Here is a 14,131-nt window from a genome sequence, read left to right as displayed (position 1 = left end):
CATTGGTAAGTTGCTGACCTTCCATTTTTTAACTTCGTTTTTCTACCTCTTTTATGAGAATTGGTCCCTCTTTGTATGTGAGTAAATCGGCCAAAGAAGCTCGAGTGGACTCCTCGATCAAAAATGTGGATTCAAATTCCTGAAGTTCAACTATCCATTTGAGCATACTTCTTGACAAATTGGTATTATTGACAAGTTGTGGTAAAAGAGTATAACTGATCAACACTACAAAGGGTTTGGGTAACAAGTATGATCTGAATCTTCTATAAGCATAAACTAGGCTTGACATCACCAATTCTAATTCAGTAAATTTCCTTTCCATCTCAGTCTTCACCCTACTTGCATAATACACTGGCTTCATGTATCTCGATTCATTCCCTTATTGCAACAGAATTTCTCCTATTGCATCTAGTCTAATAGATTCCTGAGAAGGATTTACATAAAACAACTTATCAAACTTCAAAGCTTTTATATTTGAAATTCCTCTCGATACTTCCTTAACCTTGCCAAAAACTTCTTCACATTCCTCATCCCACTGAAGAGATCTTTCTTCATTGCTTGTTGAAGTGGATATAGCTGTTGGGATAATAACGGAATGAATCTTAACAAATATTTCACTTTTTGAATAAAAGTATGTAGTTGTTTTGTAGAAGTAGGAAAAGATAATAAAATTAGAGACTTGACTTTGTGTAGATCTGGTTCTATTCCATTTTGAGATATATGCCCGAGAAGTTTGATTCTTGGTTGCCCAATAAAGCATTATTTTGGATTCAGCTGCCCACCCCTTGAATCCAACCTATTAAATACTTGCTCCAATTTATTGCAATGTTCATGCCCAATAAAGTTTTTTTTGGATTCAGCTGCCCACCCCTTGAATCCAACCTATTAAATACTTGCTCCAATTTATTGCAATGTTCATGCCTTGAACTGAAAATGTAGATGTCATCCAAGAAAACTTTAGCAAAGTGATCTAGGAATGTTGCAAGCACTTCATCTGATCTTTGCTAATACCAGGAAGGAGCATTCGTTAAACCAAAAGGCATAACCTTGTAATAGAAACATCCCCAAGGTGTGATAAAAGTTGTCTTCTCTTGATCTTCGGGTGCAATGGCTATCTGGAAATATCTAGAATATCCATCACAAATACTATATATCTCATGCCCTGCAACTTTATCCAAAATGTCATCAAGGAAAGGTAAAGGGTAATTGTTCCTCTTTATAGCTACATTCAATGGTTTATAATCTACACATACCCTCCATCTTCCATCTTTTTTTGGCCTGATTACAACTAGATTACCTTAATCTGAATTTTCTATTTGATAAATAAAACCAACTTTTAGATGTTTATGTACCTCTTCCTTGAATAATTGAGTCTGCTCTTGTCCTAGCCTTCTTAACTTTTAAAACATTGGTTTCACACCTTCTTTTAACTCAATCTTGAGCGGTTTACATGGCCGGCCAATCCTAACCCTTATCCTACTGATATTCAAGGTGCGCCTCTCATCGGCGTCACCCAATCTCTTCATATCTCTTCATAAGAAGTGATAAAAAGATTGGGAAATTTTGGCAAACATAGCAAGCTACTCTTCTCTTCTAATGCAAGACTGGTACTCAACATCTTCTCTATTAGTTCCTGTAATTGAGATTGGGAAGTCTTTGGTTGCATTAGATTCTCCATGGTTTCAAATCTTCGTTCCTCTTCTACTTCATGTATAGTCGTGAGTTGAACTTCCTGTGGATCTTCTTCTCCAAGTATAAAAGATACCTATCCATTTTCTATCTCAGAATCATCACTTTCTTCTTCTTCACTTTTACTTTCTGTCTCCTCTTCTTCAGTACTTCTTTCATCTTCCTCGTTCAGCTCCATACGATTTACCATATCGAAACTCATCCTTTTTCCACTAAATGTATGTACAGTGATTATCCCTTTTTCCCAATTCTGAATGGCACCCACTTTTCGCAACCATGGTCTCCCTAAAATGAGAGAATAGGCTCCCAATCCTGCTGGCATGACATGACAATTGATTTTACAATGCATATTAAAAACTTCCACATCAAGATTAGTTACAATGCCCAGACATTTTACTTTAGCATGATCTACTAATTTGATCCTAAAACCAGATTGGGAAGCAATCTGTAAACCAAGTTTCTCCATACAAGATTGAGTGATCACACAAATTTGAGCTCCTCCATCAATGTAAGCTTCTCCCAACCCTATTCCTTGATGCCAAGCTTCAACAGATGGTCAAATATTTGGTAATTCTTCTACAAACATTACTCCCTGTAATGGTTATGGAACAACTTATTTATTGGGATTTACTACTCGTTTCCATTCCCTTTTTAGTTTTGGACACATTCCCATTATCTGACCAAAAGTAATATCAGCTTTCCATTGAGCCAAATCTTTTATCAAATCATAATCTTCCTATTCCTTCCCCAAAAGTAATATCAGCTTTCCATTGAGCCAAATCTTTTATCAAATCATAATCTTCCTATTCCTTCCCCAAAGGAAAATATGTTACCTTGAATCGTCTTCTTGGTTTCCTCGCTTTCTTCTTTGACTGTTCTAATATCTCCTTCTTGCCTTTCTTTGAGTTGGGTTCAGCCTCTCCATTGATAGAAGCTCTTGTTCTTTTTACACGGGCATTACTTCTGGTTCCTCTTCCACACCAATAAGGCTTATTGCTTTACTTTTTCCTTTCTCATCAGTAGGAGTACCAGTGGTACTGCGTTGAGGAACATCTTTGATTTCTACTCCAAAATCATTTGATGTGTTGTTTAAGTTCTGAGGTAAAGGAAACATATCTCCTCCCATACGATGAGGTTTATCACAATACGTACTATAATGTCCCCATGCTCCACAATTATAGCAATGTACATTCATTGGATATACTCCACGACTCCTTCCTCCTTGCCATGTAACTTGTCCATTTTGATTTGATTGAGAACCTACTCCTCTACCACCATTTGATCCTCTTCCTTGTCCTCTTCCTGCACCACCAACCATGTTAAGACTCATATTTTTCATCAATTCAACAACTTCATGTAATTCCTCTTTCAAGGAATCATCCTTTCCCTTTGATTGAAGAGGAGTTGGTCCTTCTTTAGCAATAGGAATGATTTCATTGGTGATAGGCCTTTGTGTTGATCCTTCTTGCAACCTTAATTGACCAAGTCTCTTCATTTTCCATTCTTTCTCTTGAGCAAAACGAACAGCTTCATCAAAACAGAGAGGATTCTTCAGTTCCACTTTCAATCTGATATCTGGTTTAAGCCCGACCACAAATCTCTCTTTCTTTATCATTTCGGGTGGAACTTCAAGGTGCAAAGCGGCTTAGGCTCCAATTATTCCATAATTCAGTAAACCGAATCATATATTGATCCACCTCTTGATTAGATGCTTGCTGATAATTGCAAAGCTCTCTCCATATCCTGTCAGGATCCCTTTCCCTAGCATATTGTGACAAGAAAGCGGCCTTCACTTCTTTATATTCAGGTTCACAAGGAGGAGTGTGAGAGTTTCGAAAATTTTGAGCAAAAACTTGCAACCATGTTTTTGACTCTCCTTTGAGACAATAAACTAAAATTTGTAGCAAAACTTTTGGAGTGTCCTTATCTTTCATTAAAGCTACAAATTCCAAATCTTCAATGAATCAGCCTGCATCTTCATTTGGTAGCCCAAGGAATTTAGAAAAATCCTGAGCCATTATGGATCACGTACACACTTATCTTTGAGTCCTTGCCCCAGTCACCTTAATTCCCAGGAAGAATCCTCAGTGGGGCCACCAAAATAGAATGTTAAGAGTTGGTAGAGCACCACAAAGCTTCTATGTATCTTCACACCATATCCTATCCACTTCATCAATGACCACAATATTGAAAAATAGAAGATTGCTTATACAGATTTTAAGAAGAAGAACCTTGGATATCAAGAGTATCAAACTATGACATCAAACTGAAACATGGAATTCATTCTTATTACATATGATTCTCAATATTGGGTCATTACAAGAATGGGCATTCAGAATACGGCTTCCTCCTCACATAACTCTATATGACAGACTTCATCTGGGAGATGAGATTCCACCCCATTAATTTGTAAAGAGTCTGGTACTTGTAGAAGAAGAAACCACTCGTAGTCAGTTCGGAAGGAAAAAACCACGAAAGCAGAAAAACGGACACATTCTACTTTAGTAATTCCAGTGCCCAACCCTAGGGAGAGGATCATGCTGACACAATTATTTTCTAAGAGCTAAAAAATCCTAAAAAATCTCTAATCCAAGAAACCCGGCCAGTTTCTCTTGTTAATTGTATAGTTGATTTTTGCCACCTATAATAGGTTGATTTCACACAACATTAATTCGACATATATGGAAATTTCTCTCAGCAACCAGTCCCACTTCAGGTCTAATATCTTTGTCAACTCAAGCTCATGAACCAAGTTCACATGCTAGTATTTATAGCCCAGTAACTATCTCATGTAAAATTCAAAACAACAAAACCAGAAAACGTGTGATGATTGCGCAGCTTTTCCCTCCAATGAATTCTCCCTTCATTCCACACGACCATCAATCTGTGTGATATACACACAATCCAAAATAGACGAGAATCCCTCAAAGTAGGAAAGAGGTCCTCTCACAGCAGTGACATAAATTGAGTTGAGTTTGAGAAATATAAAAAACACCTTCTCTTCAAAAACTCCTCATGCATTCAAATAGGAAGCGAAAAAAATAAAAGTGTTTTTTTGAACAAAAACTCGTATACACAACCATCTCTCCACGCAGTCGGGCTTCTCTTGGTTAGTACCATTTCTCTCCATGCATCCTTTTGATTCGAGGCGGCTGCAGTTATGATGGGCGGCCAGCTGCAAGGTTCCATGCTTCCTCTATTTTTCTCCAGTTGCAGTGGTGCTACCATTCTTTAATCCTTTTGTTTTCCATCTCTACTTTTGGTTGACTATGTTGGGTGTGGTTCCATCAATTGATTCCTCCCCTTTTTGGCGCAGATTTTTGAACTTTATCAAGCACTGGCTATTAACCTTCCCTTTTCTTTTTTTAAAAACTTAATATCCACGCTTTGTCTAAGCATTTCTTTTTTTTTTTAATAATAATAATAATTCCCATATGGCCTCCATACTAGGCACCTTGCACTTTGTCCATATCCTCATGGATGAAGAGGGAAACATTGGCACCAAAAAATTCATATCTTGTTAGTGGCTGTCACAATGAAACCCTTCGACACATTAGCTGCCAGTCTTTGCGGCTCCATTACCGGGACATATGACCTTGATATCAACACCATTGTCCATTGGTTTATTTATTTGCTATTTTCCTTGAGATATATTTTTTCAAAATAGACATCACCCTATTTTCCTCATGCAGTCCTATCATGCTATATATACAATGATGATAGCATAGTAAAAAATGCATTCTATGTAAAATTCCTACAACAATCCTAGTGTTATTCTATACATTCTAGGGCTCACAAAAGCCATTTAACAATGTGTGCTTGTAAGTTAAGGAATGTGCATGGCTATATTTTGTTGAGTACATATATACGTCAGTCTGACAGCTCTGCCAACTACATAGTGGTGGAATTTTGGCCCATGTGATGGTTTAGATTTTAGCTGTTTTTATCATTATAGCCATTTATGGAGGGAATATTTTTTTACCTTTCCTTAATGAGGATATTCTCTAGATTTCCCTATTAGATATAGGAACATGCATTCCTACTTGCCAACATGCATTCACAGGCTCTACTGAGCATGTATGCAGGCAAAACAGAGAGCACCTTTCCAAGTTTTGGCTTAAAAATCTAGGTTTAGCCCCTCTAATCCTTGCTTAATGATGCATTTTTGGGTTTTTTATTTGATAAGATGATTAATGCACTCCTAATCTACCTAATAGCATGCTTAATATAGCCTAATGGTGTTTTGACAAGGTTTAATAGTGAGATTAATGCCTAGAATGAACCAAAACTCAAAAACTTAGCAAATGCAAGAAGAAAGAGCTTATATCAAAGGGAATGGAAGAGAATGCTTATTTGCACACATGCAACTTACACTTGAAGGGTTTCTCCATGCTTCATTACACTAAGGTAATCAATTAATCAACAAAGCAAACAACAAAACATGAGTTAAACAATACCAACCAACCGGGCTATGTCAATACTCCAATTGCAAGCTATAGTAAGGGATTCCTAAGCTATAGCAAGGGATTCCTAGGGTGCTTCCTCATCAGTGGTAGCAGCACCAAAAATGCAACAGTAGTAGCAATGCGAAAGATGTTTATTGATTTGGGAACACTTGAGACTTGGATGATGAAGAGAAGAAGATGAAGAATGCAAGGTTCTTGTCGGCTTGCACCTCTAGCCACTCTTGGTAGAGCAACCCTATTTTTTGGAGCGCTAGGGTCCTCAATCCTACCTTCCTCGTTGTCACCACAAGGAAGCCTTGTAAAAACGAGGACCTAGCCATGCACATTCTCAAGTCAAACACGGACTCTAGGAGTTGTGATTTTGCGGGTCAAAATGTCCTCCCATGACTCTTCCATGAGATTGTTTAAGAATATCTATGTACTTGTCTTAGCACACACAAAGTCTTAAGACATCATCTTTTCCCTTTTTATAGAGCTGCCCCAAAATATAAGCATGTAAGGGGATGCTACCCTCACAAGTTATCTTTTTCTTTTTAAGGACATTGATTCCTCCATTGGGAATCCATGGCTCAATAATTTAGTGATTTCATAGCACTATCTTGGCACAAGACTAATTTGGAGGAGAGGAGTGTCTGGATGATCATTTTCAAGTCTCTCGATGGTTCTCCGGCCAAGGTTTAACTGTCTACTAGCATAGTAGACTAGGAAATCCATGTTATTTTCTCATGGTTGAGCTAATATGGATCCTATAGCATAAGTCAATGCATCAATATGAACATGGAAAATGACATCCCACTTTTGGTGCTCTCAAAATAGGAGCTGAGATCAAATATTGTTTTACCTTGTAGAATGATTCCTCACATTCTTCAATCCACATGAAACATACCAACATGGCATATAGAGGTCATGCAATCTCTACATACATGAATATGAATTGTCTATGGTACCCCGTGTGTCCCATAAATCTCTAGACAGTCTTTTGGCCTTTTGGTCTTTCGAGTTATATGATAACTTGGATCTTTACTTCATCGGTGGGTTATCCCATTTTTGGACATCACATGCCCTAAAATTCTTCCATGCCTAACCATGAATTTTAAATTTGTATGTGTTTAGGCACACCCTATAGTATTTGAATCTTTCAAACACTTACTGCATATGTGGGAGATGCTTTCTTCTCAACTTTGAGTTTACACAAAGGTGATCCATAAAGACCTCTATGCAAAAGATAAGTCTGTCAAATTCTTTCTTAATCATTAATGGAATAGGTTTCACCATAAGTGTATGGCCTCTATTTGACTGGCCTTGCACCATCAACAAGTGGAATTGTATGTTGGTAGACTTTTGGAGAGGGACTCCTAGATCTGAATAGCTCCAAGCAAACACATCTATGTATTCCTTGAGCAACTTTGTCAATTCGGTCTCCTCTTGGGGTTCAAGTCTATATAGATCCAAACAGTTAGCTCACGAGTTTATTGGTGGTCGATAGCCATCAACACACAGAGGTGTGCACACCTCTTTGGGTTCCTGATTAGACACATTTGTGTGTTAGCACAATACATAGAGGCGAGTTCCTGATTAGACACGTGTGTGTTAGCACACACATAGAGGTGGGTTCTTGATTAGACATGTGGATAAAGTGTCAAAAGTACTAAATGAACACATCATGCATGAGTATTATTATTGCAAAAACACACATGGAAGAGCAATAGCATTGTATATTAAGTTAGCCTCAAATTCTTAATACATGTTAACCATCCATTCAGTTAATGTATCTAGTCTACTATCCATCTTCAATCTCTAGCATTACAAGGAGAATTTTATATCTGAATCCTAAGATGGAAAGTGGTGCTCTTTAACAACCTCTTCTGACGTGCCCTATCATAATTGTTTATGCGGCATTACTCCCCATCATGAGTATGACCTCCTAGGTTCTTGAATGACCATCTCTTTGTTCCTGGCTATCTATGGCCATGTCTCTCAATGCTTTCCTATGCTAACACCTATCCTCCCCCTAGAATGGTTGTAAGTGTATATGCCAAAATGTGGCTGTGCCATGTGGGAATGTTACAAAGGGGAGAAGAGGCCATCAAATTATTCCTCCAAATACATACGGGGGTTATGCCTGCTCTGTTGCCAATCACCATACATAGTTGGATGATATGGTTCAGTTGTCTTGGAACCCCTTGTCGCCAAAATCACTATACACAGTTGGATGATATGGTTCAGGTGTCCTATACCACGGAGTATCCATCGTGGCAGATGTGGCATTCTTTTCTACAGCACATGCTCTATGTTTCTGCTGTTTGTGTGGATTTTAGTGGATTCCATGTTCTCTGATTTTGCTAAGGTGGAGTTTGGCATGCCAGGTCCGACTCCTCCTGGGTCTAAAAGGTATGTTTAATCTACATCACCCCGGGTAGCTTCCTCATGGACCATCTTCTGTATTGCAGCATAGATCTAGTTGAGTCTTGTTGAGGCTCCCTTGGAGATTGGATTCATCTGACATTTGTGCTCTATTGGATCTGATTGAGTCTTCTTGAGGCTCCCTTGAAGATTGGATTCATCTGAGAATTGTAGGGCTCCATTGAATCGGACTGACCCGATGATTGTAGTGTTGCATCAGTATAAGCATATAGTACATATGCGAGGTCAGATTTGTCACATGGGTGCCTATAAATTGGAGGTAGAAATTCCACAGCTGAAGAAGTGACCCATTGTCTTTCGTGTAAATGTTGGTGAGAAGGCACACCAATTCATTACACATGCATGGAATTGAGGCAACAACCCGAGAGGCAAGGTACTACCATACATCTATTATCAATGACTTTTTGGCACTCACCAACAAGCTCGATTGACTCTCAGACCAGCACAAAGACAAATTGACTAGAATGTCATCCCCACCACTGAGTGAGCACCCCATGCATTCGGTCGAAAGAGAGCACATGTCTTCCAAAGAGCCAGACATCCCTTGTCATGGAGACCCAACCCAAACCCACCATCCTAGAGCTCGAGATGCAAGACTCCTTTCAGCAAAGACAACATCATCCTAAGAAGGGAATGGACTGTGGCCACCACAATTGCATAGTCATCAGTGAAAGCGAACTACTACACTCCCACTAGTATGTTGGCCTTGTATTTTTCTTTTGGTAACTAGTTTTGCATGTTTCATATCGTCTTGACCTACTGTTTATTCATGGCACACATAACATTTCAATATCATAGACACTTTGGGTCTTTTATATATATCAATAACATCGTTCTTTATTTCTCTCTCTCTCTCTCTCTATTTGCGTGTTCAGGGGAATGGGGATCTCAGGGCGGACCTTTTATTTCTTTTACCTCGTACAACACATTTATCCCTATTTCTCTCTCCAACCACTCCCTCTCTCTGGCACACAGGAAGGATGCATGAAATTACACGTGCAAAGGATGGATGCAAACAGAGTGCTTGCTGTGTGCATCTCTCTCGTAGACACCAAGTAAATCAGCTGGGAGCTACTTGTTACAACCCATGGATCTCTTTTCATCCCTCTACTTCGGGTCCCGGGAATCAATGGTAAGACATAGATGATCAGAGGGGGCAATTGGGCAAAGGAGTGTGTAAGCGGGCAGAGCAGATGCCACTGTGGGTGCCATAAGTTGGGGGGATATACACACACGCAAGCAGAGTGACTAAGGAATTGTGAAAATGGACTTCTCTTAAATGAGATCTAAGACAACCCTAAACAATTTTTGGGGACTTTACACTACAGAGGAAAGCAATGCCCTAAAAACTCAAACTGTTTGTAAAACAAAGATGACTTCTTCAATCCAAAGGCATCATGAAGTTCATATTTCATTTCCTATCATTCACCTAGCTTCACATTTTGTCAAAATCTACTTCTAGCCATTATAGTTGTTTACTCTCACCATATGTCTCTTTGCACATCAACAATCTTGTGTTAAAATGGCCACTTCATAGAGTCACATTTTGTAAGAAATTGATGCAACTAAGAGGCATATAAATGTGTGCACATCACAAGCTCCGTTTGCCTGTTGTTTAGGCAGCCCATCGTCTTTGATTTACAAATGTTAGTCATACAACCCACCTTGGGTTCGATGAAGATTACTTAAGACTTAGCAGGGGTCAGCACACAAACCTCTGAAATATTCAAGTAGAAACACTACTTTCTAGCCAATTTAGTGGAGAACAACACAATCGTGTAACAATTAGGAATATCAACCCTAACAAAACTGCTAGCATATCCATTCATATGCTTGCCAGATTCTTCTGCAGCGCATGTAGCTTAGTGGCCCTTAATGCACACCAGAATAAAAAACTACAGACCTCAAAAAGTGAGTCAAATGGCTACGGTTATCACCTGCAAGTTTGCATTCCCTTAGTGCTTAACTGTAAAATGAGAAAGTTTTCTTCCACAGAGATTCCTTATACACCAAAAAGGAAAGTGTAAACCGAAGGTATGAAAATACATCATAAGCATAAACATTATCAAGAAAATCCCAGCGATTAATATCTACTCCCCATAACATATGTTCGCTAACAGAGCTAAATACTGAAGAAAAAACACGACATATTTCCCATCTATGTACAACTGGTTTATCACCCTTTCCCTATTACTTTCCATCAGCAAGACCAAAGAAGACCATTCCCAGACACTTAAAAAACCCCTTCAAGTAACCTGAGGCAACAGCACCTTCAGCAGCTGCCTGGCATCCTGGCATGGTCAGATTACAGCAAACCTGACCCCTGCACCAACTCTTATGCTTACCAACAGAGATTACAAGAGTCAAGACAAACAACTAGCAGCAGTCTTTGAACCTGTTCAAGTGCCTCAAGCAGGACCATCAAACAGGTCTATCACACAGTTCTCCAAATCATCTGGAGCATACTTCAAATATTTATCCGGTTGCCTTCCTGCTTCCAAATAGTTCCCGAAACGTCCTATGAATGTGTGATAAGCTGGAATCAGCTTCTCTGCAATGGCAATACGCAGCTCTTCCCTCAACTGAGGATCAGGGACGACTAAAGTTGCCTGTGCTGCACAAGCCTCTTCAAAGGCAACATTGAAATTTTTGAACCTATCTTTAATAGCAACCCTTGAAATGCCACTTGCCAGCCTTCCAGTGGAAATAAGTCCCTCGTCTCTTAAGCATGCAAACACTTTCTTCCAGGCAGTTCTGACAAAATTTGCTGCATACACACGCACTTGACCAGAATGCTTGCGTAGCCAACCATCACCAAGTAAGGCAGCCAATTCTGATTGTTTCACTTTCTGGACAATGTAGTGTATATTGTTCATGAGAAACAGATATGCCATGGCAGGATCCATGTAGAGCTTGGATTTCCCTTCAAGATTGCCTTCCAAATATACAATCAGCCACATCAGCTGCACTGCTAGAGGAGATGGGCGTTCGGCTTCCCTACTCCCGTTCTCCTGAAGACTGTCAGCAAGGCCGAATGTTTCTACGCCCAGTGACCTGGGTACTTCTCTTCTCCTATCTCCAAGAAGTTGCTCTAAAGAGGCACTGTAATCAACTAAAAACTTGGTGTAGTTCATCACATATCGAGTCAGAGGATGGAAGGCTCCCCCCGGCACTGAGGTCTTGGAAGCATCCCTTTGGATTGCTGTTTCAAACTCTTGCAATGTTCCACGAGCAGCTTCTCCAAGCTGGACAAGAACTTCCCTCACCTCCGAGCGGACACTTTCACAGATCTCATCACAAAAGATGGCATTGATTTCTGGTAGCACTTCCTTGAGAATCTCATACATGTCGAGAATTCTAAAAAGCTTTTCAGGTGTCCTGCGGGCGGCTGCGACAGCTTTGCCAAAGGCCAAGAACTGCATCAATGAGCCTGAAGCTAGCTCTGCAAAGCAGGATTCTCCCCCAGGGCTCAAACCAGCAAAAACTTTATCACACAACCTCTTCTCAGTAGCCAAAATCACCTTTATGGCCATTTTCAAAGCCTGGATCCATTTCCTTATTTTGACTTCCAGCATTTCCCAGCCCATCTTATGTATTCCTTGAGGGTTTGACCTCTCTAACCCTAACCTGTACAAGCTCTGCTCCAAAACAGTCTTCCTGACATTCACATACACCTGGCTACTCTCTCTCCCATAGCCTGCCCTAACCATGCACTGAGCAATCACATTGAGATCCTTCACTCTCTCTGGTGGAATTGGATCAAATGGTGTATTGAACTCAGTAACCGGATGTGCAATTGGAATATCTTCATCATCACTGTCATCACCTGAGGTGTTGGATGCTACCCCTGAGTGATCCTCCTCACTTTCATAGTTTGCATAGATAGAGGATTCGCTTGCACAAGCCAGCAGCCAGTCAGGATCGACCACCTCACTGTTCATAACAAGCATGTGTCTGAAATCCTCTTTCAGCCGAAAGATGGCAACCTTAAGAATGCCATGTGCCCGATCAACTAATTCCTTTTCACTCCAGGAAGCGGAGAGTGGCACCATCAGACTTTGAACTTCATCTACAGCTTTTACATACAGAAGAGCCTCTTGTGGCTGACTATCCCATATCATAAAAGCCTCAGAGCTCGCCCTTTCCCATCTCATTATGATTTCCTCTGCATAATCCAGCCTCTCCTCCATTTTTTTCAATGCAGAAGAGAGAGTTGGTGCATCAGTGTCAGGGTGCTCTTGGATGAACTCATTCATGTTGGAAAAGCGATCATCAAAGTTCGAGAGAATTCTGAGCATGTCCTCAGTCATGTGCTCATTTTTACCCAGGGTCCTCACTATGTGCTGAGCAGTGGCAAGAACTCTTTGGTCTCCATCGTTCGATGCCATAAAAACAAACTCATAAGATGGCACGAACCCACACGAAAATAGGGCAGAGTGTGTGCTACTGGGACAGGCTAAAGGGAGGGTGTTTTTGGGAGCAGAGCTCGCATAGGTGAAGACGATGCAGAGGCTCACCTAGGATGCAAAAATGCAGACACGGGATCATCTTTGGCTTTGTGATTCCGAGAAAATTATGGAAAATGAGCCTTGACAAACCAGAATCGGATGCAAAAAATGATGGAAAACGATCCCGGATGAGGACCAAAAACTAGAGTTTGGCACAGAAAAGTATGGAAAACGAGCCTGGATAAGGATCAAAAAATAGGGCTTGATGCACAGCCGCGTCCCATTAGAAACTCGAGATATGGCGCACGCCTTGCAGGTAGGTCCAGTCGTTTGTTGCAGCTCCCCAGCTCGAACGAAAGCTTCTAAAAGGGGAGGCGTCCCACGAACCCTAATCTGCCAAATATCTATTGTGCAAACCCTAGTCTGCGGTGGGGATGAAACAAACCTGAAAACCCTAATCTGTGTTGCAAATGATACAAACCTGCAAACCCTAGTCGGTGATGCAAGCACTTGTCTGTGGCGGAAACCCTAACCCTAATCTATGATTTGCAAACCTTGACAAAAGTCCGATGAAGCTTGAAACCCTAAAGCTCAGAGAACATGGTGTCTACGTTTCGATTGCACTAAGGGCGTTTCCTTCCAGCTTTTACATGAGATCACAGTCTTCTCGCTCTGTGGAGACTGTTAAAAAGAGAAAGGAGGCAGGCGGGGGGGTGAACATGCGGTTGGTAATGCCATAATATGCATACATACAATTTGGATTGGATTGTTAAGCTATCTTCTTCTGAATATCAATACACCCTTGTCTTCTTCTTCTGAATATCAATACACCCTTGCATTGTGGTGGTTGCTCAAGGCTCATAAGTGCACAAAAGCTGTCATTTCATTTCAGAATTTCACTTTACAGCATTCAAGGACCCCATTCAATTTCCCACTTCAAGGAGGGTCAATAACTCCATTCATCACTCGTTTCCGTGTCCTAGAGGCCAAGCATTGAAGCCGCCTATTTTTTCACTAGAGAATAAACTCTACGTGAAATGGAAGAATTCACACATGGTTGGCACGGCCATCCCAAAAAATAAACAAACAAATCGATACGTAAGT

At 40.4% G+C, this 14,131-nt stretch overlaps 1 pseudogene across 1 annotated transcript; it reads right to left on the bottom strand.

Annotated features, from left to right (window-relative positions):
• Window positions 1-10,561: 10,561 nt before the first annotated feature.
• Window positions 10,562-13,907, bottom strand: LOC147616895 (exocyst complex component EXO70B1 pseudogene; annotated as a pseudogene). Its single transcript, XR_015262347.1, has one exon. The product of XR_015262347.1 is annotated as an exocyst complex component EXO70B1 pseudogene (transcript).
• Window positions 13,908-14,131: the final 224 nt, after the last annotated feature.

The sequence above is a fragment of the Cibotium barometz genome, chromosome 37, assembly GCF_041138505.1.
Source record: "Cibotium barometz isolate CiBa-2024 chromosome 37, ASM4113850v1, whole genome shotgun sequence".
NCBI lineage: Eukaryota > Viridiplantae > Streptophyta > Polypodiopsida > Cyatheales > Cibotiaceae > Cibotium > Cibotium barometz.
The sequence above is the reverse complement of the archived record's forward strand: the minus strand, read 5'-3'. Positions and strand labels throughout refer to the sequence as shown.